The 26462-nt window shown below is 41.9% G+C and overlaps 2 long non-coding RNA genes across 2 annotated transcripts in view; one reads left to right on the top strand and one right to left on the bottom strand.

Annotated features, from left to right (window-relative positions):
- LOC307061613 overlaps nt 1–23668 on the bottom strand; it is a 50480-nt gene extending 26812 nt beyond the window's left edge. The window contains exon 1 of the long non-coding RNA XR_013811189.1: nt 23230–23668. This is a non-coding gene — a long non-coding RNA (uncharacterized lncRNA). The remainder of the gene's footprint in view (nt 1–23229) is intronic.
- Nucleotides 23669–23984: 316 nt separating this feature from the next.
- On the top strand, nt 23985–25882 carry LOC307061381. Its single transcript, XR_013811183.1, has 6 exons — nt 23985–24011; nt 24548–24605; nt 24708–24785; nt 24873–24947; nt 25260–25330; nt 25547–25882. It is a non-coding gene; the product is annotated as an uncharacterized lncRNA (long non-coding RNA).
- Nucleotides 25883–26462: the final 580 nt, after the last annotated feature.

Below are 26462 nucleotides of genomic sequence, written 5' to 3'. Positions count from 1 at the left end.
AGTTTGTTAGCAAATCATGAAGATAACTTGTTAAAAATAATTAGAAGTACCAGAACACAATTTATGCATCCTGTTGTGGGGAGGTGGGAGGGAAAGAGAGTACTGAAAAAATAATTTAATAAAGAGTATCATGAACCTTAGAATAGAAAAGGGATCTTGGAAAAAATCTAGTTAGAAACTATCCTTGTTATGGACTGATTTTTTGTGCCCCACCCCCAAAAGTTCATATTTCACCTCCAATGTGATGGTATTAGGAGGTGGGGCCTTTGGGAGCTACTTAGGTTTAGAGGTTATTAAGGTAGAGTGCACATGATGGGATCAGTGCCCCTATTCGAAAGGAAAGGACAACAGAGTTTCCTCTCTCTGTAATGTGAGGACACACAGAGAAGGCAGCCACCTACAAGCCAGGAAGAGAGCCCTCACCAGGAAGTGAATCCACCAGCCCCTTGATCTTGGACTTCCCAGCCTCTAGAACTGTGAGAATTAAATGCCTTTTGTTTAAGCTGCCCAGGCTGTGGTATTTTGTTCTAGCAGCCCAAGCTGACTAACACAATCCTAATGAACTTTCATAGAATATTGGTTACATAAATTATGGTATAGCAATATGACTAAATACTATGCAACTGTTAATAAAGAATGAGGAAGCTATTTGATGTTATAGAAAGATCTCAAGATACACCATATTAAAAGAAAAAATCAACATGAAAACAGTATAGATGAGTACTGCTTTTTGTATAAAAAGGAGCAAAACCAAGAATATGTCTTTGTATATGCTTATATAAACATAAAGAAATGTTTGAGGATACATAAAAGGGAAGAAAGTAGGGTAGGAACTAGACAGATGGTGGACAAGCATGAAGAAACACTTTGCGGGCTTCCCTGGTGGCGCAGTGGTTGAGAGTCCGCATGCCAATGCAGGCGACACGGGTTCGTGCCCCGGTCTGGGAAGATCCCACATGCCACGGAGCGGCTGGGCCCGTGAGCCATGGCCGCTGAGCCTGCACATCCGGAGCTTGTGCTCCACAATGGGAGAGGCCACAACAGTGAGAGGCCCGCGTACCACACACACACAAAAAACACTTAGCACTTTACAATATTTTACATTTTTAGTTTTGAACTATGTGAACAAATTGCCTTTTCAAAAGAATAAGTTAAAAAATGTAAATCCCTGACCTCCCTCTGGAACTCAAGACTGCCCGCCCAACATCTCCCCTGAAGTGTCTAATAGGCTTCTCAAATATGACATGTCCAAAATGGAAAATCTGACTTTCCCCCTCAAACCTGCTCCTCTCCCACTCTTCCCTAACGCAGTACAACACACCAGCCACGCTCTTACTCAAGTTCCGAATCTGAGACCTACTCTTAATTTCTCTTTCTTCTACCCTAGTGAATTTGTGAACAAGTCCCATTGTTTCTGCCATCATGACAGAGCCCTAATATGCCCACTTCTTACTGTTTCTACCATTATTACTCCAGTCCCAGCCACTGTCACCTCTAACCTGGACCTCTGCAATAGCCTTGGAGGTGTTACTCAAAGTAAGACCCACAGACAAGAACTGCTTGTTTCTAGCCCACAACAACATAAGAACCTTGCACTAAAATGAAATACAACTACTTCGCTAAGCATAATATTTAGTTCAACTAACAATTTTTTTCATAGCAAGACTTTCTTGATAAAAGAAGGGATGCATTGATTTGTACTCTGGAGGAAGCTCTGTATTTCTTTGCAGGGAAGCCCTTCACTGTTGCTGCTGTCACTGCTTCCGCTCTTGCCCACTTAAACATATACCCATTCTTTGTATAGTACCCCAAATTATTTTTAAAACATTAATCACATCATGTTGCCCCCAGCTTAAAACCCTCCAGAGCCTTCCCATGGCAACTAGAATAAAATCTAAGCCCCTTACCAGATTCTAAGTGGACTTAACCTGACCTGGCCCATCTCTCCTTCATTACACTCCAGTCAAGTTCTTTCCCATCTCTGGGCCTTTGGGCCTTCTCTCTGGAATTATCTGCTCCTATACCTTCTTGTGGCTGATAGAGTGTCATTATTTAGGTCTTAGCTCAGATGAATGGTGATGTGGTGAAGGTTATAAGTGACCTTATCTCCCCCAGCTTTTTATTTATTTTTGCTTTTAGGAAATTTAGAATGAAATATATGACTCTCTTCCTGAAGTTGGACAAAATCTTATGCTATAGATTATTGTGTGTTATGAGCTGAACTGTGTCTCCCAAAAAATTGTACAGTGAAGGCTTAACCCCTAGTACCTCCAAATGTTAATGTACTTGAGATAGGATCTTTTAAGAGAGAAATTAAAATGAGGCTAACAGGGTGGTCCCTAATCCAATATGCTTGGCCTTGGTCCTTATAAGAAGAGGAGATTAAGACACAGACACACAGAGGGGGAAGAACATGTGAAGACAACCAGCTACAAGCAAGGAGAGGCCTCAGAAGAAACCAAGCCTGCCAGCACTTGATCTCCGATTTCTAGCCTCCAGAATTGTGAGAAAATAAATTTCTGTTGTTTAAACCACCTAGTCTGTGGTACTTTGTTATGGCAACCATTGCAAACTAATACCTTGTGTTTTAACTAACATCTCCCCTGACTTGTTTTGAGTACTGCATCCTAATTTTTCTTTCTTTCCCTCTGATATTTTATTTATTTTATTTTTCTTTTCTCTGTGTGTTTATGTAGCCACCTCAAATCCTTTTTGGAATCTGTCGATCCCCTGAGGTATGTCTGATAAAAAAGTGGGATTAAGATTAATTTGCCAGTTCTTAATAAATCCTCCTGGTTGACTGGACTCAACACATCTCCTTATTGCCTGACTGGATTCTGCATTCCTTTATATTTTCTTTGTGTGGCATCAATTCTATAGCTATTTAATTGACAGGCTAGGAGAGACAGATATGAACAGATATGAACAGGTAATTGCCATCCAACGACAAAGGGCAATCTTAGAGATATGTACCTGGCACTGTGGTAGCAGGAACCAAGGCATGTTCTACTCCATTTGAGTAGGAGACCACTCAACTGAATCCTGAAGGATGAGCAGGTATTCCAAGCAGAAGCAGTAGCATGTATTGTACAGAGGCATGAAGCACAGATTGTATGAGATACATGAACTAGTTTAACCACAGTATAAAGTATACCTGGGGAAATGTGGAGAAGTGAGCCCGGCCAGATGAGCAAATACCCACGAGGCAGGGTTATATACTTCATACCAAGGAGTTTGAATTTTTCTGATAAGTAATTGGGAGTCACTGATGAGTTTTAAGAAGCAGAGTATCATGATTAGAGTTTCAGTTTAGAGATTGCCTCTGGCAGCATCCCAGAGGGTGAAGTCAAAGCAGAGAGATGAGTAAAAAGGACTACAGACAAAAAATTGAAGGGCAATTTGGCAACATCTGTCAGCACTAAAAATCTATGTACTTTTTGACTCAGCAATTCCACTTGGAGGAATTTATCCTATGGGTCCATTTGCACACGTATAGAAGGTTATATACAAGGTTATTCATAGCACCTAAATGTTCAGTAGTCACACATGAAATGAAATAAAGCTATTGTAAAAATTTTATGTATTGATATAGAATGATTTCCAAAAGTTGTTAAACTACAAAAAATTAATTTGCAGAACAACATGCAGTATATTTCACCTCTTAAGTAAAAAAGACAAACAAAAGTATTTTATGCATTTAATATGCATGCAGTACATGAAAAAAACAACAGATGCATAAAATATCTCAGGAAGGAAACACTAGAAAGTGATAGCATTTAGTTGCTTCCAGAGAGGTGTACTGGGTGGATGAGATGAGTGGGAACAGATATTTCACTAGAGCTTTTGAGTCTGGCATCATGTGAGTGCATTACCGATTCCTAAATAAATAAATTCAGTGTTAGTTTAAGGAAGGGAGGTAATCCTGGTGGATAGAGAGGGTCCCTGAATTAAAACAGTAGCAATCACGGGTGGAGAAAAAAAGGGGTAGATAAGAAAAAGTTAAGGAAGCAGAAACAAAAGAATTTCATGACTCTATACAGGTGACACGTAAGAGAAGAGAGCTTATAATAGCCCCTGATTTCTGACCTGGGAAACTAAGTGACTATACTGGTGCCACTTACCAAGTTAATGAATGCAAAGAGAGTAACAAGTTTAAAGCAAAGAAAATGCGTACAACTGGGGACATGTTATGTTTCAAGTGTTGTGGAGCCACATATTTATTGGCTACTAGGTAATTTATTCATTCAGTGAAGTGTGCTAAGTAACAAGAGCATATAAATGTGGGAAAATGACCTGTCAGAGAGGTATTGGTCAAGAGATACAAATAGAAGATTTTGGGACTTCCCTGGCAGCGCAGTGGTTAAGAATCTGCCTGCCCATGCAGGGGACATGGGTTTGATCCCTGGTCTGGGAAGATCCCACATGCCGTGGAGCAACTAAACCTGTGCACAACAACTACTGAGCCTGCACTCTGGAGCCTGTAAGCCACAACTACTGAGACCACGTGCCGCAACTACTGAAGCCCGCGCGCCTAGAGCCCGTGCTCCGCAACAAGAGAAGCCACCTCACTGAGAAGCCCTTGCACCGCAATGAAGAGTAGCCCCTGCTTGCCGCAACTAGAGAAAGCCCGCGTGCAGCAACGAAGACCCAACGCAGCCAAAAATAAATAAATAAATATAATAAAAATTTAAAAAGTAAAGTTTATTAAAAAAATAAAGAAGATTTTGGAGCCATCAGAACATACGTGGTTGACATGAGTTCAATCATGTGTTCTCTGCCCACCCCTACCCCGTCACCGCCCCACACCACCTAATTCATCTGTTGCGGTCCTAATGCCCAGTACCTCAGAATGTGATATTTGGAAATAGGGTCTTCAAAGAGGTAATTAAGTTAAAGTGAGGTCATTAGAGTGGGCCTGAATCCAATATGACTGGTTTTCTTGTAAGAAAAGGAAATTTAGGCAAAGACATGAACAAGGAGAAGATGATGTGAAGACACAGGGGGAAGACAGCCATCTATAAGTCAAGAAGCCTGGCAGCCCTAACAAACCAATAGAGTGATTGTAGGCAGTAGAAGCCGTAGGCATGGCTTTTAATTTTTTTAATACAAATCATAGAGGATTCTAGGAATATTGAAGCAGAAGCAACATAGCTTTTGGATCTCCCCAAATTTCACCATAAAAACAAATACAGCAATTAGAGTAGTAATATAAACAGCCCACAGACAACATCTACAACAAAACTAGGTTAAAGGTAGCTTTACAAACCCCAAAATGTGAGTATATGGGCATAAAAACCAACAGCTACAAGAGCTGCATGGTATCAGTGACAGAGGAAAGTAAAGAGAAGCAAAAGACAGCTGATTGACCTGAGAAGCCAAAAAAAAGCCAACAGGTGTTCACTGAAAAGTTCAAAGGGTCAATTTAAGAATAACAGCTGAAACTAGGAAGCGTTTTGCACACTCTAACATCAGGGGTCCATAGTAAGGTCTGAAAGGGATGGAGCAGTCTTGACAATATGATCTCTCAAAACTAACCAGCAAAAGGACCTCTCAAGTATAACCTAACAAAGTCTTCACTGGTGAATTCCACAACATTAAAAGAAGAATTAATACCAATCCTTCTCAAATTCTTCCAAAAAGCAGAATAAGAGAGAACACCTCCAAACCCATTTTATGAGGCCAGCATAACCCTGATACCAAAGCCAAACAAGGACACTATAAGAAATATCAGGCCAATATCCCTGATAAGCTTGAGGGCAAAATATTTCAACAAAATATTAGCAAACCAAATTCAGCTACCATAAGAACCAGGAATACTTACATGCTTCTGGGTATATATCCAAAGGAAATGAAAACATGACCTCAAAGAGATATCTGCACTCCCATGTTCACTGCAGCATTATCCATAATAATTACGTAGCCAAGGTATGAAAACAATCTACGTATCCATCAACAGACAAATGGATAAAGAAGATTTGGTATATATACACAGTGGAATATCATTCAGCTATTATAAAGAAGGAAATTCTGTCATTTGTGGCAACATGGATGGACCTTGAGGGCATCATGTTAAGTGAAATAAGTCGAAGAAAGACACATATATTATGCTATTGCTTATATGTGGAATCTAAAAAAGCCAAACTGATAGAAACAGAGAATAAGATGCTGGTTACCAGGGGCTGGGGTTGGGGGAAAGGAAAGATGTTGATCAAATAGGACAAATTTCCAGTTAAAACGTGAATAAGTTCTGGGGTTCTAATGTGAAGCATGGTGATTATAGTTAATAACACTGTATCACATACTTGAAAGTTGCTAAGAGAGTAGATCCTAAATGTTCTCATCACAAACAAAATAAATGGTAATTATGTGACATAATGGAGGTATTAGCTAAAGGGTATGGTGGTCATTATTTTGTGATACATAAAATCAAATACATGTATCAAATCAACATCTTGTATACCTTAAACTTACACAATGTTATATGTCAATTATATCTTAATAATGCTGGGGAAAAAAAGAAATATGTGAATAAAATTACTAGATTTTGAAGAAAAGAGAGAAAAAAGAATTTTTTGGCATTGAGACAAAGGACAAAATCACTTAAATGGGCAAGAAATTCAAATTGTCATTAGACTTTTCCACAGTAATGCTTTATGCCAAAGGAAAATAGAGTAACATATTTAAAGTACTCCAGGAAAGAAAATATGACCAAGATTTATATACAGCCAAACTGATTTTCAAAATTAAATGCTGCAAGTAAACTGTTTTCAACATACAAGAACTCACATAATATTGCTCACGTGAGCCTTTCCTGTTCAAATCTACTAGGGAATGAGCTTCAGATAACATGATGACTAGAGAAATACTGACATAAGAACTATCGGTTAACATCAAATATTTATTTCCATATAAAACTAAGATTAGATGACGAATACAAGAGACTATGTAGTACATAATGGTTATATGCATTTATAATAATGTTGTTACAGTACTACTGTGCCATACATCTATTTTTTTAAACGTAGGAACATGAGGAGAGCATACACAAAATTAATTTTTTTCAGCAACCACATGAATGGTGGTAGTGTTGGTGTTGTTTTTCTGAGAATATTGCATGTATAATGTGGAATAAAATAAACAAGTAATTATGTGATTATAATTATGTCATCCCCAATATTCTTGAGAATTAGGATTATTCCTCTTGTGAAAAGGAGATTTAGAGATCACAATTTTATAATCCCTAAAGCATTAATGGATTTAGGCATTGTTTCACTGTCTGCTTCCTGAAAGAGACAACCAGACGTTATGTACCTATTGAATCTAGATTCAATGTACTGAAAAAACGGAAGATCGAGGAACATGTTAAAATATACTATGAGGATATAATCCACAAAATCAATGCTGTAAGAAACTATAGAGGTCAAATGACTCAATTTCGTGCCCCGGTCCGGGAAGATCCCACATGCCGTGGAGCGGCTAGGCCCGTGAGCCATGGCCGCTAAGCCTGCGCGTCCGGAGCCTGTGCTCCGCAACGGGAGCGGCCACAACAGTGAGAGGCCCGTGTACCGCAAACAAACAAACAAACAAAAAAACAAACAAAAAAGTAAGGTAGGAAGGCATCTTGCCACGCCAAATAAATTCAGAGCTCTATTACTAAGGAAGAAGATGGAGGAAGGAGGAGAAAATAGATATTGGGAGAAAAATAACTGTCTTTACGGTAACCTACCACAAGGATTCCCCACCTTCCAGGGTTTCCTCCCCACTCCCTTCTTTTAAACACACAGAAAAACTGAAAGGATAATGAATAACCTTATACGCACCAACTAGAGTCAATAATTGTTAATAATATTATCATATGCGCATGTTGGGGGGAGAGAGAATATGGTAAAAATACATACATATATGTCAGTGTGTGTGCATACATACACATACACAGATGTATGTATCTCACATACGTACTGCTGAACCATTTTCCATGCGTTATCCATAGAAACTAAGCAAATACATGAAATGTATGTGTGTGAATATTTGTCCAAACCATATGAAAGTAAGGTATAGACATCATGAAGCTTTGCCTGTAAATATTTCAATATGTATATTCTAAGAATTAGGAGATTCTCCTCTATAAACAATAGCATTCACACATTTAAGAAAATTACAATACCCCAAAACTACGTAATATCCAGTCCAAATTCAAATTTCTCGGTTGTCCAAAAAATGTCTTTTAACTGATATTTTTCAACCAGAATTTATCAAGGTTCCCTCACTTTATTTGGTTGTTATGCCTTAAGTCTATTTTAACTCATGAGGGCTTTCTAATGGCCATGAAAGTATAAATTATAGCTGATGTTTGTTGTCTATGTTCAGAGCATGCAGTGTGTACATAAGGTCTGTCCATAATGTCTGTCATGGCTAATGAATTTTGAATGTAATGAAACTCTTTCCAAATAAGTTGATTTCCGGGACTTCCCTAGTGGCACGGTGGTTAGGAATCCACCTGCCGATGCAGGGGACACGGGTTGGATCCCTGGTCCGGGAAGATCCCACATGCCTCAGAGCAACTAAGCCCAAGCGCCACAGCTACTGAGCCTGTGCTCTAGAGCTGGGGAGCCACAACTACTGAAGCCCACATGCTGCAACTACTGAAGTCCGCGTGCCTAGAGCCCATGCTCCGCAACAAGAGAAGCCACCACTCTCCACTACTAAAGAAAGACTGAGGGCAGCAACGAAGACCCAACGCAGCCAAAAATAAATTAATTAATTAAAAATTTTTTTAAAGTTGATTTCCAGTGTGTCTTTCTTAAAAGGTTATCTTTTATTTTCTATTCTTATACATAAGTAACTCTCAGAAGTAAACTCTTTCTTAACATTTAAAAACCCTCATTGTATAATCATTTCACAAAGTTGACAAGGTTTAATTACCCACACAATACGAGTTGGGAAAATTCTGTCTATGATCGGCTATTAAATAACATTTCTGAGCTAAAGTCTCCTGATCCGTGGCCTTGCAATGCACTGGCATGGAAGGACAGTACATGCATTTCAGGTTCCTCCATACACCTGAAATAGACCAACCAGAATATCACAGGAAAGTACAGTGTGACAAGAGCGAAGTAAAAATGTACATCTAGGAAGCCACACACTGTAGCCCATTTCCAACTCCACTTTAATTTTGGTTTTAAGAAATTACTGAACCACTAATGACATTTGATACTTAATAGCTGAAGTACTTACAAAATATAGTCAGTCATCACATTTGTTGTATGGTAAAAATAACTGGCAACACTTTGTAGTGTGTTGGGAATTTAATAACATGCAGAACTTTGGCCACAATTTCATCCTCTTAAAATACCTTTAAGAAATCTATAATAGCTGTTTGTCATCTAGCTGTTTGTCATTTAGAGAATTATGAAATTCTATAAAACCAGAGTTTAAAAATAACACATGGTTGTGTATTGTAAAGCTAAAGGGTGAAATGGTTGCAAACCTTACTCTGAGGATTTAGGATTCTAGGATTATGTCCCTCAAGACATTATAAAATGATAACTAACCAACAGCAAGTGTATAAAATTTACTGACAAGGTATGGAATTCAATTATTATATGCATTCCCAGCCAGTTTCTAGGCAATCATTTGTTTGCAGCCATTCTAAACAATGCTTAAGAATGATCCAGGGCTTCCCTGGTGGCGCAGTGGTTAAGAATCCGCCTGCCAATGCAGGGGACACAGGTTTGAGCCCTGCTCCGGGAAGATCCCACATGCCACGGAGCAACCAAGCCCATGTGCCAAAACTATGGAGCCTGCGCTCTAGAGCCTGTGAGTCACAACTACTGAGCCCGCGTGCCACAACTACTGAAGCCCTCATGCCTAGAGCCCACGCTCTGCAACGAGAAGCCATCGCAATGAGAAGCCTGCGCACCAAAACAAAGAGTAGCCCCCACTTGCCGCAACCAGAGAAAGCCCACGTGCAGCAACGAAGACCCAACACAGCCAAAAAATAAAAATAAATATAATTAATTAATTAATTAATTAAAAATAAAAAAAGAATGATCCAAACATCTTATTTAATACTGCCTATAATTTGCTTGTGAGAAGCTGAAGTAAAAGGGGTAGTTAAGGTCAGGCTGGTATACAGAAATCAAAAGCTTAATTCACTTTGGCAAAGTTGACAAAATAAGCATATTCTTTATCACATATATGAGTACATGTGTACTTTTTTTAAATTAATTAATTAATTAATTTTTATTTTTGGCTCTGTTGGGTCTTCACTGCTGTGCACGAGCTTTTTTCTAGTTGCGGCGAGTTGGTGGCTCCTCTTCATTGCAATGCACGGGATTCTCATTGCGGTGGCTTCTCTTGTTGCGGAGCACGGGCTCTAGGTGCGTGGGCTTCAGTAGTTGTGGCACGCGGCCTCAGTAGTTGTGGCTCGTGGGTTCTAGAGTGCAGGCTCAGTAGTTGTGCATGGGCTTCGTTGCTCCGTGGCATGTGGGAAGCTTCCCAGACCAGGGATCGAACCCGTGTCCCTGCATTGGCAGGTGGATTCTTAACCACTGCACCACAAGGGAAGTCCCTACATGTGTACTTTTAAATGCACTTAATCCTAGTTCATTAAAACAGGATTGTAGAGGTAAATATTATTGACAGTCCCAACTGGAAACATATGGATAATTAGAGAATACTTCAATAAATAGACTATTTACAAGGTGGATAAGGTGTAGGGAAACCAAAAGGATAAAATAATATCCTGAGCCTTGTTGAGCTTTACTACTCTTGTGTCTGAAGGGGCAAGGGAAGAAAGAGAAGAGTGGAGAGGGCCAGCGTAACAGAAGCTTTCCCTTCAGTGGAGGCCAACAGCAACCCCCTCCTCCCTGTGCCCTCCTGCTGGGGTTCCCTGTTGGGCCAAACCAATGGGAAGCCAGAGGACAAGGGAATTCATTTTTGCAGTCCATTGAGGGCAGCCTCCCAGAGCACGAAGCACGATGGAGAACGTTAAAGAGTGGATCTAGAGTGGGAAATACAGGATATTTCACACAGTAGATTCTTTTAATGAGATAAACTGAGGTTGATCTATCACTTCAGTCCATGGATGAGCTTCAAGTGGTCTAACTATTAGTAGAAACAGGTGGTTGTAAATCATTAGAGTAATAGCCTTGATGAATCACACCTCTCAGTACTATTCACACCTCTCAGGACCCACAGTCTTGGGTACCCCCTCCATACTAACTCTAGGCTTGGCCATATGACTTCATATGAACAATGGAGTGTCAGCATACATGATATAAGCAAAGGCTTAATAGGTAACCTTTTGGAATACTGCCCTGTTACTTCCATGCCGTGAAGAAGCCTGGGATGAAACACCATGTGGAAAGAGAAACCCAGCTATCCTAGCTGTGCCAGCTGAGCCCACCCCCAGCAGATTGGTTAACTGAATGCCTCAGCATGAATAAGCCCAGTCAAAATACTGTCCAGTCGACCTACAGAATCTTGAAAAATGAGAATTGTTTTTATTTTAAGGCACTAAGTTCGGGTGGTTTATCACGCAGCAATAGGTAACTGAACACAACTTGATTTTCACTGAGGAATGGCTGAACTCCAGGGCCACAGGACTCCATTATGGTCACATGATATCCTTACCACCCAATTCTCTCTGCCTCTCAGCTCAGCTCCACTCTCTTGCCCTCTGTGTATTGACTTGATTCTCAGAGGGGTTCTCCTCTTGTGGTCAAAAGGTGTTTGCAGCACCCCCAGATTTCACATCCTCTATGCTCAATTTGCAAAAGGAAAGAGAAAGCTTCTTTTTCCCAACAGTTGGACAAGAGTCAAGTCTACTCTCACTGACTCCAACTGGGTCATTTCCACCTGCAGGCCAGTCACTGAGGCTAGGTGGCAGGATTTACTGGGTGGTTAAGCCAGTCAGGCCCTACTCTAGAGCTGAGAGTGCTGTAACTGCATCCAAATATTAATAATATGAGCTGAGAGTAAATGAAAGACAGATCCACGAAAAAGTAAAAGAACTTGGAAGAAGGGGGATCATTGTGGATGTCAGGTGGCCAAAAGCTGATAAATTTCTAGTACAAATCTTAAGTGCATATCTCCATCCTTCACCTTTCTCCCAAATTCTAGGCTTGAATATTCAATTGCACACTTGGGATCTTGTACTGGATGTGTCCAAACATCTCAAACTTTGTCCCAAACTGAACCACCCATGGAACTCGGAGGCAGAGGGGTGCTCCCCTCGCTCTCTGTCGTAGCTCCCAAATCTTATTCCTCTTTCCTCCTACAAAAGCCCCATAATCGGGCTTCCCTGCTGGCGCAGTGGTTGAGAATCCGCCTGCCAATGCAGGGGACACGGGTTGGTGCCCCGGTCCAGGAAGATCCCACATGCCGCGGAGCAACTAAGCCCGTGCGCCACAACTACTGAAGAGCACGCGCCTGGAGCCCATGCTCCACAACAAGAGAAGCCACTGCAATAAGAAGCCCGCGCACCACAAGGAAGAGTAGCCCCCACTCGCCACAACTAGAGAAAAGCCTGCACGCAGCAATGAAGACCCAACGCAGCCAAAAATAATAAATAAATTAAACTAAAGAAGCCCCATAATCTTTGAAGTAGGGCAGCATATTTTTACACTAGTTCTTTCTCGTTACTGTCATCTTTCAAGCCCTTGGGTCACACCCCCTCATTCACTGATGACTCTAGCACGTTTTGTAGTCTTTATTCCCACTACTCCTCAATTATAGTGTCACCATCCACGGTGATGACCCACCTGACACCTTAGACTCTCAGCTCCCCAACCTCCTTCCCCACAGTGATCATTTCATCCTTCCACCTCAACCAGCCACTCCCACAGTAACACTGTTGACCCTGTCTTTACCAACAATTACAGTACCTCCAAGAGCTCAAATTCCAGAATGCTACTTTCTAATCCTCCCATTTCCTATCTTTTCTAGTCTTCCCACTGCAGCTCTTCTTCGGCTATAATGAAACCTCCAGTCCATGGACACCATCACTTTCTCACTACAGATGATCCTCTTACCCAGTTTATATTTCGTTATTAATTGGTCAAATCATTTCCTTGCAAACACCCTTAACTCTCTGAGTCAGGCCTTTCTCCCTTCATTATCTTGCCTGACAAAGCTTTAGCCCTAGTTATCCCAATTAATCCCACCTGCTCCATGCCGGCATCCAAAAGTCTGAATATTTCTAGAAATAGGAAGTTCACAGCTTTACTCGCAATAAATGTACGCCCATAAATTGCATGTGCACTCCACACTGCGAACCAATCCCGTTTCACTTCCCTGGTCTGCCTGCTTTGCTACTCTGCATACTGATAATTTCACACATCCTTTCTCTTTAAACCTCTTATACTTCCCAATTTTCCATTCTCAGTTGATGACCTTGCCTCGTAGTTATGTGAGAAAATACAAACAATGACTTCCATTATCCGGACCTGTACTTCCTGCTGTCAAGCAAGTGGACATCTGTTGCTCACCACCAGGGGCAGCAGTCCCAGGATGTCAACCTGCATGGTTTGCAGGTGTCAGGGTCACCGAGAAAGACACAGTTCACACGGCCACTGGATGGAACAACACTTCACTCACAGAGAGAAGAGACGGAGCAAGATCAGCCTCAGTAATGAGTGTCGGTCCCCCATGGCCAGCACATCTTATCCCACAGCCAGTGCCGGGAGATGGTCTACACACACCTCTCCTGTACTGCAGGTAAAGGACCTCCTCCTCTCCACACCAGGTTCAGATAGAGCTGGGGTTAGCCAGGTGCCATATCATGCACACACTTTAAGCAGAACAAAGAATTACATATCAAACCCAGTACAGGGAAAGATATTCCCAAACGATTCCATGTGTCCCGTGATATGCAGCCATGCAAGGGTCAACAGGCTATACATAACTGTCTCCCAATAGTCCAGCCCCCAACCCTTGCTCAGCCACTGAAATAGCAGATAAAACACATCAAATATGGTAGGAACACCCTCTGCTCCCAAATTTGGAGATGGAACTAGGTCCAGTGGGGCCCCTGAACAATTCATATGGATGCAGTCTACTCGCAGAGGCTCCATGTCATTTTGGGACAGCAGTTCATCAGGGTCACAAGGAGAACCAGACCCAGGAGGGTGATCAGACCTCCCTCAAGGATGCTCCCTAATCAAGAACCCCAAGGGCCTGGAGTAAGCTAACTAAAGAGTTTTCTGAAAAGAGTCTAGGGGGACTGCAGGTATACAGCTGATAATCATCCTGCCTGAGCATGGATCCTCTCCAGCTCAGTTTTTAACCTTTCCTTAATTATTGATATATACACAAGTGTTGGCAATAACACAAATGCCATGATGTTCTGCCAGCAGATCAAGGCTATTTGGTTGTCCATTACCACCACCAGCTTAGCTAGTGAGTTCAGGGAGTCTTGTCTGTTTTGGAGTGCGTGGAGAGTGTCTGAGTCATTTTGCACCAGCCGAGCTATCACAATGGGAATATGGGATTAGAGCCTTAACCTCTAATTTAGAGGGACCTCTCTCTGTCCAGTAGCACTGGTAAAAGTCTTCTGTAGGGATCTCATCAATGTTTGTTTTTTCTATCCAGGTTTAACAACTGAAGCCATATTGCTGTGGGTCAACCCTGTTCTCTCCTTCAGTCCTCCTCTGTCTTCCCTTGAGTTCCCCTTTTGGCCTCTGGGCATGGCTTCCCATTGCTGGTTTTCTATCTGTTTAGCCCAAATTGTTGGAAACCACTGAAATCATTCTATTGTTTTTATCCCAAACAGAACATTTTCAGTGGAGCTTTTCTATTTCTTGTCCCGTAGTCATTTTAGGGGACAACTGTAGGGTTAATGGGGTCTTCCACTGGAGAGCCCCCTGTCACATGAAGGACTCCACTGCATCATCCACATCCCCAGAGTCAGGGTCATATAGGCAGCATCTATGGCTTTTACCTGAAATGCAGTTATGGCTTTATGAGTGGTTTTCCAGGGGCTCCTAGTCTTAGGGAAGTCCCTACTGTTGGGAATGCCGTGCTCATACTCTTTGCAATCCAGATCAAGAGCAACATGGGCTTATCTTTTTCTCTGCCCCGTTGACTGCCCTGTCCCATGTGGGCAAAAACACATTGCAGCCAGGGGTCAGTGATTAGCTTCTCTGGACTGCATCACTCAGTCTGAGATATTTAAGTCTGCAAGGCCCCCTAATCAACCACATGCACCATCCAAGTCACATGAGACTCCCCCTGGCCTCTGCCCATATCTTTCAGTTTTCGTATTTCATTCTGAGAGAAGGACCTCATTTCATCAGTTACATTTTCAGCAACACCATGAGTGCTTTTGTGTTGAGTGAAAACAAGCTTTACTTGGGGTTTTTAAACAACCCAAATCAGGAAGAGCTTCCTACACAAGGGCCTTTGACTCCCCTTGGGTGTCATCTGCAACCCCTTGCATGTGGAAGTTAGGGGCTGGTGTAGGAGTGTGAAGGTGGCCAGAAGCTAGGCTAATTTTCCAAAAATTTTTAGGGCTCACCTCTTGCATTCTGCCCTCGTCCATCACACCAGTTTATTCTTGTTGACAAGGAGACTGTCAGCATCTCATTTATCCCCAGGCAGCTAGAGGGACGTCATCCCCCCAGGGAGCTAGCACCACCCTGGGATGGCTGCGCTGATGAACCCTGTGCCATGGTATACTTTGTTGGTGACCTTGCTCACTGCACCAAACTGTCAAGCAAGTGACACCTGGTGCCTACCACCAGAAGCAGCAGTACCAAGCTGTGTTCTCACTGCAGAGTTTGCAGGCATCAGAGTTGCCAAGAAAGAAACAATTCACTCAGGCACTGGGTGGAACAACACTTCACTCACGCAGAGAACAGACAGAGCAAGATCAGCCTCAGTAGTGAGTATGGCTCCCCCATGGCCAGTGCATCTGGCCCCACAGCCGATGCAGGAAGATGGTCTACACGTACCCCTCCTGTGCTGGTGAAGGACCCCCTTCTCTCCCCACCAGGAATAGATTATAGCAGAAGGGCTGGTCGGGTGTCATACGATGCACATACTTAAAGCAGAACAAAGAAAGTACAAATCATGCCCAGCACAGGCTGTGAGGACTTCTGATTTCCATGTAAGAAAACGTTCCAGGCCCAGGGCATGCTCTTATGCAGTTATGCAAGGGTCAACAGGCTACGCATGACTGCCTTTCCCTACACCTGCCTTATCTCTTGTTCTAACAATCAAAGAATACGGAGACCTCCATTTGTATTCTGGAAAGGATCTCCTCTTGCCTTCTCAAGGATTTTGCTCCTATAACTTTTGCCTCTTTTTCCAGCATCATAAATCTCCACCCTCTACTAAATCAATCCCGTGAACATATAAAGATGCTCTAGTATCTCTCAGTTAAAAAGCAGTCCCTCACTCTTACAACCCTCTCCAGCTACAGACCCATTTTTGCCTTCTCACCTTACTTACTCCCCAGTCCTCTTCAACTGTGCTTCCGTCATCCCTATTCCACTTGACACTGTGTTCACTGGTGATCCTCATGTGGCCAAACCCCACAGTCATTTCTGTTACCTTACCTGACCTTTCAACATTCATGCTAATCGACCTAACTCTCCCTGAAACTCCCCACTTTCTTTCGGAGATATCGCACTCTCCACCTTTCCCTCCAAGGCGTTTCCTTTGTTGGCACTTCCTTCTCTGCTGGAACTCGAAAGTTTGCAGTGCTCCAAGGCTCTGTCCTGGGCTCTCTCCTCTTTATTTATACTCTTTCCCTGATGCTCTCACTCAGTATCATGCTTTAAATACCTTACTCATGCGAATGACGTTCAAGCCCTAACCTCTCCTCTAAACTTCAGGCTCATGTGTCAAACTGCCCCCTTGACCTTTCCAGATACATGTGATTTTTTCCCCCCGATGTAGCTCTTTAACTTTACTATTTCACGTGCTTAAGTTAAACTCTACTATTTCATGAAGTATTCACAAGATTTTCTTCAATTTACAGTTGTCTGTCCTGCAACGAAACCTAGAGTTTACTGACCCGTTCAGTTTTAGACACTGGAAAAATGAACATTAAGAGATAAGATTCTTTAATTCTCATATTTTTAATTTTTTTGAGGTATAATTGACATATAACATTGTATTAATTTCAGCTGTACAACATAAAAATTCGATATTTGTATATATTGCAAAATGATCACCACAGTGAGTCTAGCTAACATGGGTCACCATACATAGTTACACAATTGTTTTCCTTGTGATGAGACTTTTCCAATTTACTCTCTTAGTAACTTTCCAATATGCAGTACGGTATTATTAACTAGAGTCACCCTGCTGTATGTGGCATCCCCATTACTTATGTATAACTGGAAATTTGTATCTTTAGACCCCCTTCACCCTTTTCGCCCACCCTCTATCCCCCACCTCTGGCAACCACCAATCTGGTCTCAGTGTCTTTTTGACCTTGGATTTTTTTCTTCTCTTTTCTTTTTCTTTTTTTCTTTTTAGATTCCACATATAAGTGAGATCATACAGTATTAGTCCTTTTCTGTCTGACTTATTTCACTTAGCATAATGCCCTCAAGGTCCATTCAGGCTGTCACAAATTGTAAGATTTCATTCTTTTTGATGGCTGAATAATATTCCATCGTGTATATATATATATATATATATACCACATTTTCTGTATCTACTCATCCACTGATGGACACTTAGGTTGCTTCCATATCTTAGTTATTGTAAATAATGTTGATATGAACATGGGGATGCACATATCTTTTGAGTTACTGTTTTCATTTTCTTCAGATAAACATCCAGAAGTGGAATTGTTGGATCATATGGTAGTTCTATTTTTAATTTTTTGAGGAACCTCCACACTGTTTTCCATAGTGGCTGTACCAATTTACCTTCCCACCAACAGAACACAAAGGTTCCCTTTTCTCCACATCTTACACTAGCATTTTTAATCTCTTGCCTTTTTGAGAACAGCCATTCTAACAGGTGTGAGGTGATTTCTCACTGTGGTTTTGATTTGCATTTCCCTGATGATTAGTGATGTTGAGCATCTTTTCATGTATTGGGTTGGCCAAAAAGTCCCTTGAGTTTTTAAGTAACAATAAAAGACACATTTTTCGGGCTTCCCTGGTGGCGCAGTGGTTGAGAGTCCGCCTGCCGATGCAGGGGATATGGGTTCGTGCCCCGGTCCGGGAAGATCCCACGTGCCGTGGAGCAGCTGGGCCCGTGAGCCATGGCCACTGAGCCTGCGCATCCGGAGCCTGTGCTCCGCAACGGGAGAGGCCACAACAGTGAGAGGCCCGTGTACCAAAAAAAAAAAAAAAAAAAAGACACATTTTTCATTTTCACCAAGAACTTTATTGAACAACGTATTCACCGTTTTGTTCCACTACCTTCTGCCATTTTTCAGGCAACTTCATAATTCCATCTTCCCAAAACTTTTTATCTTTTCAAGCAAAGAACTGTTCCAGGTGCCTTTTACAGTCTTCCAGGTCATTGAAATTTTTTCCATTAAGAGAATTTTGTAAACACTGAAATAAACGGAAATCCGAAGGTGCAATTCTGGTGAATATGGCGGATGAATCAGAACTTCCCAAACTGTAACAGTTTTTGTCTGGTCGTCAAAGAAACATGCAGTCTTGTGTTATCCTGATGGAAGATTATGCGTTTTCTGCTGACTAATTCCAGATGCTTTTCGTCAAGTGCTGCTTTCAGTTGGTCTAATTGGGAACACTCCTTGTTGGAATTAGTCGTTTGGTTTTCCGGAAGGAGCTCATAATAGAGGACTCCCTTCCAATCCCACCATACACACAGCAACACCTTCCTTGGATGAAGACCAGCCTTTGGTGTGGTTGGTGGTGGTTCATTTCGCTTACTCCACAATCTCTTCCGTTCCATATTGTTGTACAGTACCTACTTTTCATCATCCATCACAATTTGCTTTAAAAACGGAATGTTTTCATTACGTGTAGTAGACAATCACATGCGGAAATATGGTCAAGAAGGTTTTTTTTGCTTAACTTACATGGAACCCAAACATCAAAGTGATTGACATAACCAAGCTGGTGCAAATGATTTTCAACACTTGATTTGGATATTTTGAGTAGGTCGGCTATCTCCCGAGTGCTGTAACGTTGATTGCTCTCAATTAATGTCTCAATTTGACTGCTATCAACTTCAACTGGTCTACCAGACCATGGAGCATCGTCCAGCAAATCTCCAGCAGAAAGCTTCACAAATCACTTTTGACACATTCGATCAGTCACAGCACCTTCTCCATACACTGCACAAATCTTTTTTTGCATTTCAGTTGCGTTTCTACCTTTCTTGAAACAATAGAGCGTAATATGCCAAAAATGTAGCTTTTCTTCCACCTTCAATATTAAAATGGCTACACAAAAATTCACTAATTTTGATAAGCTTTTTTAAATGCACGCTGATATGACAGCTGTCACAACACAATCTAATAAAATTGTTTCAAATGAAGTTAAAGATAACTAAGTGCTGCTAGAGCCATCTTACGGAAAAAACTGAACAAACTTTTTGGTCAACTCAATACGTGTTGGCCATCTGTATGTCTTCTTTGGAAAAATCTGTGTATTCAGATCCTCTGTCAATTTTTCAATTGGATTTTTTGGGGTTTTTGCTACTGAGTTGTGTGAGTTCTTTATATTTTTTGGATATTATCCCTTATCAGATAATTCTTATTTCTGAAAGCTGACTTTTTTTCCCACTTTGGAAGAAGTTAATTATGTTTACATTACCTAACTTAGCATACATATGCTTCCCATGATTTAACCAAAAGCTGTCAATGTGAACTCTTTTCTCATACATTCATTATCTAACCAGCTCTTTATGTGTATTGACTATGTGTTCAAATACTATCTACTGCAGGATATCTGCACACACTACAGTACTGATTTTAGGCAACTGCTGCTGGCCCTTTTTTCTTTTCTCCCCACACTCATTTGTGCACATGACTTCACTCATCATCTTCATTAGTTTGCCAAATGGTCCTTCTCTAGCCCCGACTCTTCTCTTGGGCTTCAGTTCTACATTGCTGATGGTCCACTGGACAAATGTGTAACCAAATGTTCCCCTCAAAATCAAACACAACCAAAACTGAATCTTCTTTTTCCTGCTCCCAAATCAGTCATTCCTGACTTGCCTCTTCCTGTCAGTGGAGCTGCCATTCTCTTGCCTGCCTAGGCTCCACTCCACTTCCTCTTCCCCCACAGATCATCACATCCTACCATCTCCTCCTTTAACACAGCCACAGCATGTTCTGGGGACAGGATTATGAATCTGGGGTCAGAAGGACTTGGGAAGTTAGTTAACCGAGATCTCTATGCCTCATTTTCCTCAGCTTTAAAGTGTACACCAGGATTGTTTTGAAGATTACATGATCCAATGCATACAAGAACCTAGTAGCACATAAGTTCTCACCATGCGTTGTCCTCTTCCCTGCCTTCCATCTCCATGGACAAAATTAGAGTGGCATCCCTCACAAAATGTCATCTAAATGATTGCACTAAATTTCTAAACACTGCTTTTTCTCTCCAAACTCTTCCTAAAAGATTATTTGGTTCACACTATAATCTTACCTAAAAGTCTTTCATGAATGTCTAATTTTTAAAGCAGAAGTGTCTACACTACTATATATGAAATAGATAATTAATAAGGACCTACTGTATAGCACAGGGAACTCTTCTCAAAACTCTGTAATGACCTATATGAAAATAGAATCTAAAAAAGAGTATATATGTATATGCATATATGTATATGTATAACTGAGTCACATTGCTGTACACCTGAAACTAACACAACATTGTAAATTAACTATATTCCAGCAAAAATTAAAACAAAACAAAAAAAATAAAGCAGAGGTGTCTAAAATTGGGTGGTTACTTCTTACTAAAGTATGAACTCTTTCAGGAAGGGCAAGGACTTTTGTGTATTCACATTAACCTTCCCTGAAGCACAATGCATGCACCAGGGGCTCAGTAAACATTTCTTCCAAAAAAATGATTAAAATCATGATCTTATCTGAAAGTTTGCAACAGAATATGAGGAGTTGTTTTCAGTATGCTAAATTCTTCAAGGATACTTTTAATTTCAGTTCTGACCTGTATATGGTCTTTCTTAACTCCCTTAAAAATATTTGGTAGCATTTCGTTTGTCTGCTTTAGGTGTGGGAGCAATAACTGTTGGCTTCATCCCTCAGTATGTTTTCCTGTTCCTTGAAGAGATAAAAGTCTTGAATGAATTAAGTACTGACTTTACAGTCATCAGCCACATTCACTGGAGGGCAGTGTTGTCACTAATCAGGCTCTAAATTCATTTCATTTTGCACTGCATTTGTTAGAGTTATCCGTTTATGAGTTAAAAGGAATATGGGAGTCTTTTTTTTTTAAGACTGGAATATATATCAGATGTGCAGTACTGCACTTACCCTAATACAGCAGTTCTCAAATTTATATATGTATATGAATCACCCTAGACCTGAGCTGTCCCATACAACAGCCACTAGCCATGTGGCAATGAAGCACTTGAAATGTGGACAGTCAAACTGAGATGTGCTGTGAGTGTAAAGTATACAACGGATTTTAAGGACTGAGTACATAACTTATGCTAAACATATATTGAAATGAAAATATTTTGGCTCTATTGGGTTAAATAAAATGTACTGGAATTAATTTCATCTGATGCTATTTACTATTTTAAATTTAAAATGGCTACTAGCATATTCAAAATTACCTATATGACTCACATTTGTGGTTTATGTTATATTTCTGTTAGCACTGTCCCAGATGCTTGTTTAAAATGCTTCCTGGGTCCCACTTTTGGATATTCTGCTTTAGTAGCTCCAGGTTAGGAACCAGAAATCTGATACTTTTTCTCTCTCCAAGTAATTCAATTGATAAGTCAGGGTAGAGAATCATTGTTTTATACTGCTTTTGACCAGATGATTTTAAGGGTCTTCAGCACAGCAAACAGTGATTCAAAGGGAACAAAGGGAGTAACAGTTTTCGGTTTCAATTGTGTGACAATGGCCATCCCATAACAGCCATACATGTTTCTCAATTAGCAAAACAAAACACACTTCAAAATATAATCACAACACAACCATTTGATGGGAGTGGAAGGAAGCTGGGAACAATTAAGTAATATCTATCACAAATCTAAGTGCACGGAACCGTTGCCTCACTTCTAGAAATCGACCTTGCAGATCTTCTCACAAGCTCACTATGATATACCTATAATTCACTTCGGCACTATTTGAAATAGTGAAAAGCTGGAAAGTTATGAAATTATGACACATCCAACTGAATACTATGCAGGCTATAAACAAGAAGGTCATCTATATGTACTGATACAGAAAGGTGTCTATGATATTTACCAGGGGGCAAAGCAAGTTGCAGAAAAGGACACAGATCCTACTTGCATGTGAAAAAATACGTACATATATGTGCATAGAAAGTTTCAAAAACTGTTAATATTGGTTACTGTTGATAGCAGGGAGAAGATTCCCAGCGATATGAAAAGGAACTTTTACTTTGCTTTTTATATCCTTTTGTACTGTTTTAGTTTTTTTAATATGAGGAATATGCAAATTTACATTGTACATTACAAAATGGTTATTTTCAAATATACATAACGCCCAGCCAAGTAAACACTTCATCGCTTAGGTTCCTGTTATAGAAATTTACTTTTCACTATTATCTTTTAGTCTGGAGTTTGGTCTTCATTTTAATTTTCTAAAAAGCCACCGCATATATTCATTCATTCGTTTATTCAACCAGTAGTTACTGAGCACCTGCTTTATGCCAGGCACTGTTCTAAGGCAGAAAAATAAAGAGCGGTGCACCGGCGGAGGACAATAAACAAACGCACACGTACATAATGACTAGTTGTTAAGTGCTACGAAGACCTGAATTTTCAAATGCCGAAATGTTCTAATGTCACCTGCTCCCGTGTGTGCATAGACGTACGTATATTTACCCGTACTTACTAATTAATGCAATCGTTGCTACTGAATTGAAGTGTCGTTTGGATAAAGCATTCTGGGAAATTTCTCAAATTAATATTTCTCCTGCATGCATTACAATGAATTTAGTACAAAAAAATTTTAAATAGCAAAACCTTTTTTTTTTTTTTTTTTGGTTGTGTGAATTTAGGAAAATTACTTAGCTACTTCAGGCCTCAGTGTTCTCCTCTACCAAGCGGAGGATTTACCTTTCGGGTCTCCCGTCTCGGGATGAATTCTCTGGGCGGATCAGCGTTAACAGCAGCGCCCTGCGCCCGGCTGCTTGTGGGTGGGGCGGGTCCCGCGGAGCGCAGCTGAGCCGCGTGCCGCGCGGCGGGCCGGCTCTCCCGAGACGCGCGGCATTCTCGCTGTGGACCGGAGGAGAAACACGGTGCTTTCACAGACTTTTTTCACCCGAGCGTTTCTGCCCGCCAATTTCTCTTTCCGGGCGTGTAGCGGTCGCCCGGCGTCAACTCCCGCAGGCGCCAGCCAACCAGCCAGCCCGACTTCTCGAGCGGGTCACCGGGTGAGGCCGCCCTACACTCAAGTCCACTGCTACACTCAAGTCCACTGCCGGCCCCGAGCCGCCCCAGCCGTCGCAGGCAGACTTGGCTCAGGGTAGGTGGTAGCCTCGCCTGCAAAGGCGGCTGTTCGTTTAAATTCTGGCGCCACTCCCGCGCCACGTAGAGGCAGACTCGGAAGCAAAGGACCGCGGCGAGCCAGCGGGCGCGCGCCCGGGGCTGGGCGTGCGCGCCGCGCAGGGACGGCGCGTGCACCACGCCCCGGAACGAGTTCCCGAAAGAAAAGAGCCGCCTGGCGCGCTCTCACTCTTCACGTCAGAAGCCGGCCACGCCCCCTTACTGTACAGCGCCCAATAGATGCGAGAGGGAGGGGCGGCCTCGTTCCTGCTCGGGAGAGACTATATAGGGAACTGCTGGCGACACCGCTCGGTCTTTTACGTCAGGACCTGGGAGGTTCGGTGTGGTACTAGGTAAGCGGGCGTTGCGGGCGGTTGTCCGAGCGAACCCGGGCGGCGCAGCTTAGGTTGGGGGATGCAGTACGGTGAAACGATTTCAGAAATTGGAACCTAGAGTGCGGTGATGAAAACTTGGAGGTGGGGAACGCGCCGCCGGGCCGCCACGTGTCCCGAGTCGTGGTGGCGGCCGGCTTCGAGCTTAGGCGTGCGGAGGCGGCCGCTGGTGGCTGCGGCGCTGCGCGCGGTCTGGTTGTTAACGCCCGTGCAGCCGCCGACTGAGCCTGGGAGGCGGCCGGCAGAAGACAACATTCCTGGGATTTGGGGGCGGGGGGTTACCCTAACGTTAAGAGCGAGAGGCCTGTGATAGGGTGTCTTTCTCCCATGGCCAGATCAACGGTTATTTCAAAATGGGTAGCCCCGGACTCGGCGTGAGACTTGAGTTGTATTGTGCCCAGGTGGCGCTGTGTGCAAATAGGATTATTGAAGGGGAGGAGTTTAGTGCTGAAAACCTTGAAGTATGACATTCTGTGAGAACGCTTAATTTTAAACAGATGCCCCGCAAGAGCAATGGCTTTCGGTGGAACGGAGCTGTTCCGTGGAGAGGCAGAGGTAAGGGTTGTTGAGGGCTTAGTTTTTAAACCGAAGGAGTAAACCTGTTGATTTACAGAAACGATGATGGAGCATCATTTGAACTTAAGCTTCTTTTTTTAGATGCAAAGGAAAGTTCCAAAACGTATGGGAGAAGGTTTGCTGGAAAATGACTTGGTTAAAACCTGACAATCTTACCAGGTGTGTATTGGACTCGTATTAATACTTTGAGTCTGCATGTGTTTAGTCCACATGTAGAGTAAATGAGACATGTTTTTGTCCTCGAAGGAGCATCCTGCAGGTCGATGAATACTAATGAAGCTATGACCGTCACCGACTGATGATGAACAGCTTCATTTGAAAGTAAGTTACGTGGCGTACAACATCTACTATAGCATTCCGTAGTACTTGCCTTTTAATGTTGCTCTGGTTTGTGGTAAGTGTCAGTGTGATAGAGCTTAATGGAGTTTGGTCTGATCAATGAGGAAAGCTATCCCGAAGCGGATTACCTGAAGAAAAGTATGTACGGATTCGGCTTCTGAGATAAGACCCATATGCAGATATGAGACAACAAATTTTTGTTGCCTGGGTTTTATAACTGAGTTTTCTGTTAGCTTATGCCTCTTAGGGGAAAAACTGTTGCTTCACACTAGTGTTTTTCTTCTCTGCCAACAGTGACAGGGGTCGCTGTCTGCACATTGAAAGAGGCCAGTTTGCCATGAAGTTCCTAAGGTGTGAACATGTCTGTGAGTAGAGATATTTTGCTTTACAATCAATCTTGTGTCCTTGGTCTTATCTATGATGATCCTATCCCGAACCTGAATTTCTGTTGAAAAAAACTTATACGGATCTGGCTTCTGAGATAGACCATTATAAGGACGACAGTATTTTTGAAAATTCCTTTAAATAAGTTCTTGAGATGTTGATAGTCTTGTAAATCTCAAATGTTCTTCCTTTTCTAGGGCTAATGCCACGAGATTTACTTGTCTGTTGTATGAAAAACTGGTGATCAGGAAAAGCTCTTCATTTTATGGACACGGAAAGAAACAAAACTCAAGACAGATTATTTACTTTAATTTTGAAATTGCATTTGTAAATAGATTTCTGAGCGGACATCGAATCTAGATTAATGCATCCATAAGATTCAAGCCATTTCTGTTTAATCTTGTCACTGGCCTAGAGTCGTAACCTGTTAGCCAGTATATTATTGATACTTTCTAGCTCTGAAACTGTTTTTAATGGAAAATTCTTTTTCAGTTATCCAGCCTTGTAATTAAATAATTCTGAGTGAATGTTTAGCCTTTGGTCACCTGTCTGAATTTAAAATGCATAATTGTAAATACAGCCAAGTGAAAGTTTATACTATTGTGGGAAAATCCTTAGAGGGGAGAGAGGACTGGGTTTGGCGATCATAAGGATCCCAAGGGGATCCGGGAAACCTTGGCTTTGTGCAGGGGACTAAGTATTACTGAATTACTGGAGGTGAAGGCAGAGGAGAGAGACGGGACCTGTGACTGGGGCGAGGGGAGGGAAAGCCAGGCACCCGAACGATCAGTAATACTCGCTGAACTGTGGAGTATTCAGTCCTAGTATAGTAGTAATATGAAGGGGTATTTATGCCAAAAATGGGGGGGAGTAATGCTGAAAGTTAAGGAGGAGGGCACAGCATAACAGGAGCCATGAGGGAAGGTCACTGGTAAAATCCGGGTTAAAACTGGTCAAACATTGTACAGAATGGATTAGTGTAAACAGTAATAGCATCTGATCTAACCAAGGTGGTTGGGCTCCGTGCATAATCATTTTCCCTAAATAGCTGCATGAATAAATCGTTCCCAAGCCCATACTTAAATGTCAGAGTCAGAGTGCCGATATTCTTGT

Source organism: Hyperoodon ampullatus (assembly GCF_949752795.1).
Source record: "Hyperoodon ampullatus genome assembly, chromosome: 12".
NCBI lineage: Eukaryota > Metazoa > Chordata > Mammalia > Artiodactyla > Ziphiidae > Hyperoodon > Hyperoodon ampullatus.
The sequence above is the reverse complement of the archived record's forward strand: the minus strand, read 5'-3'. Positions and strand labels throughout refer to the sequence as shown.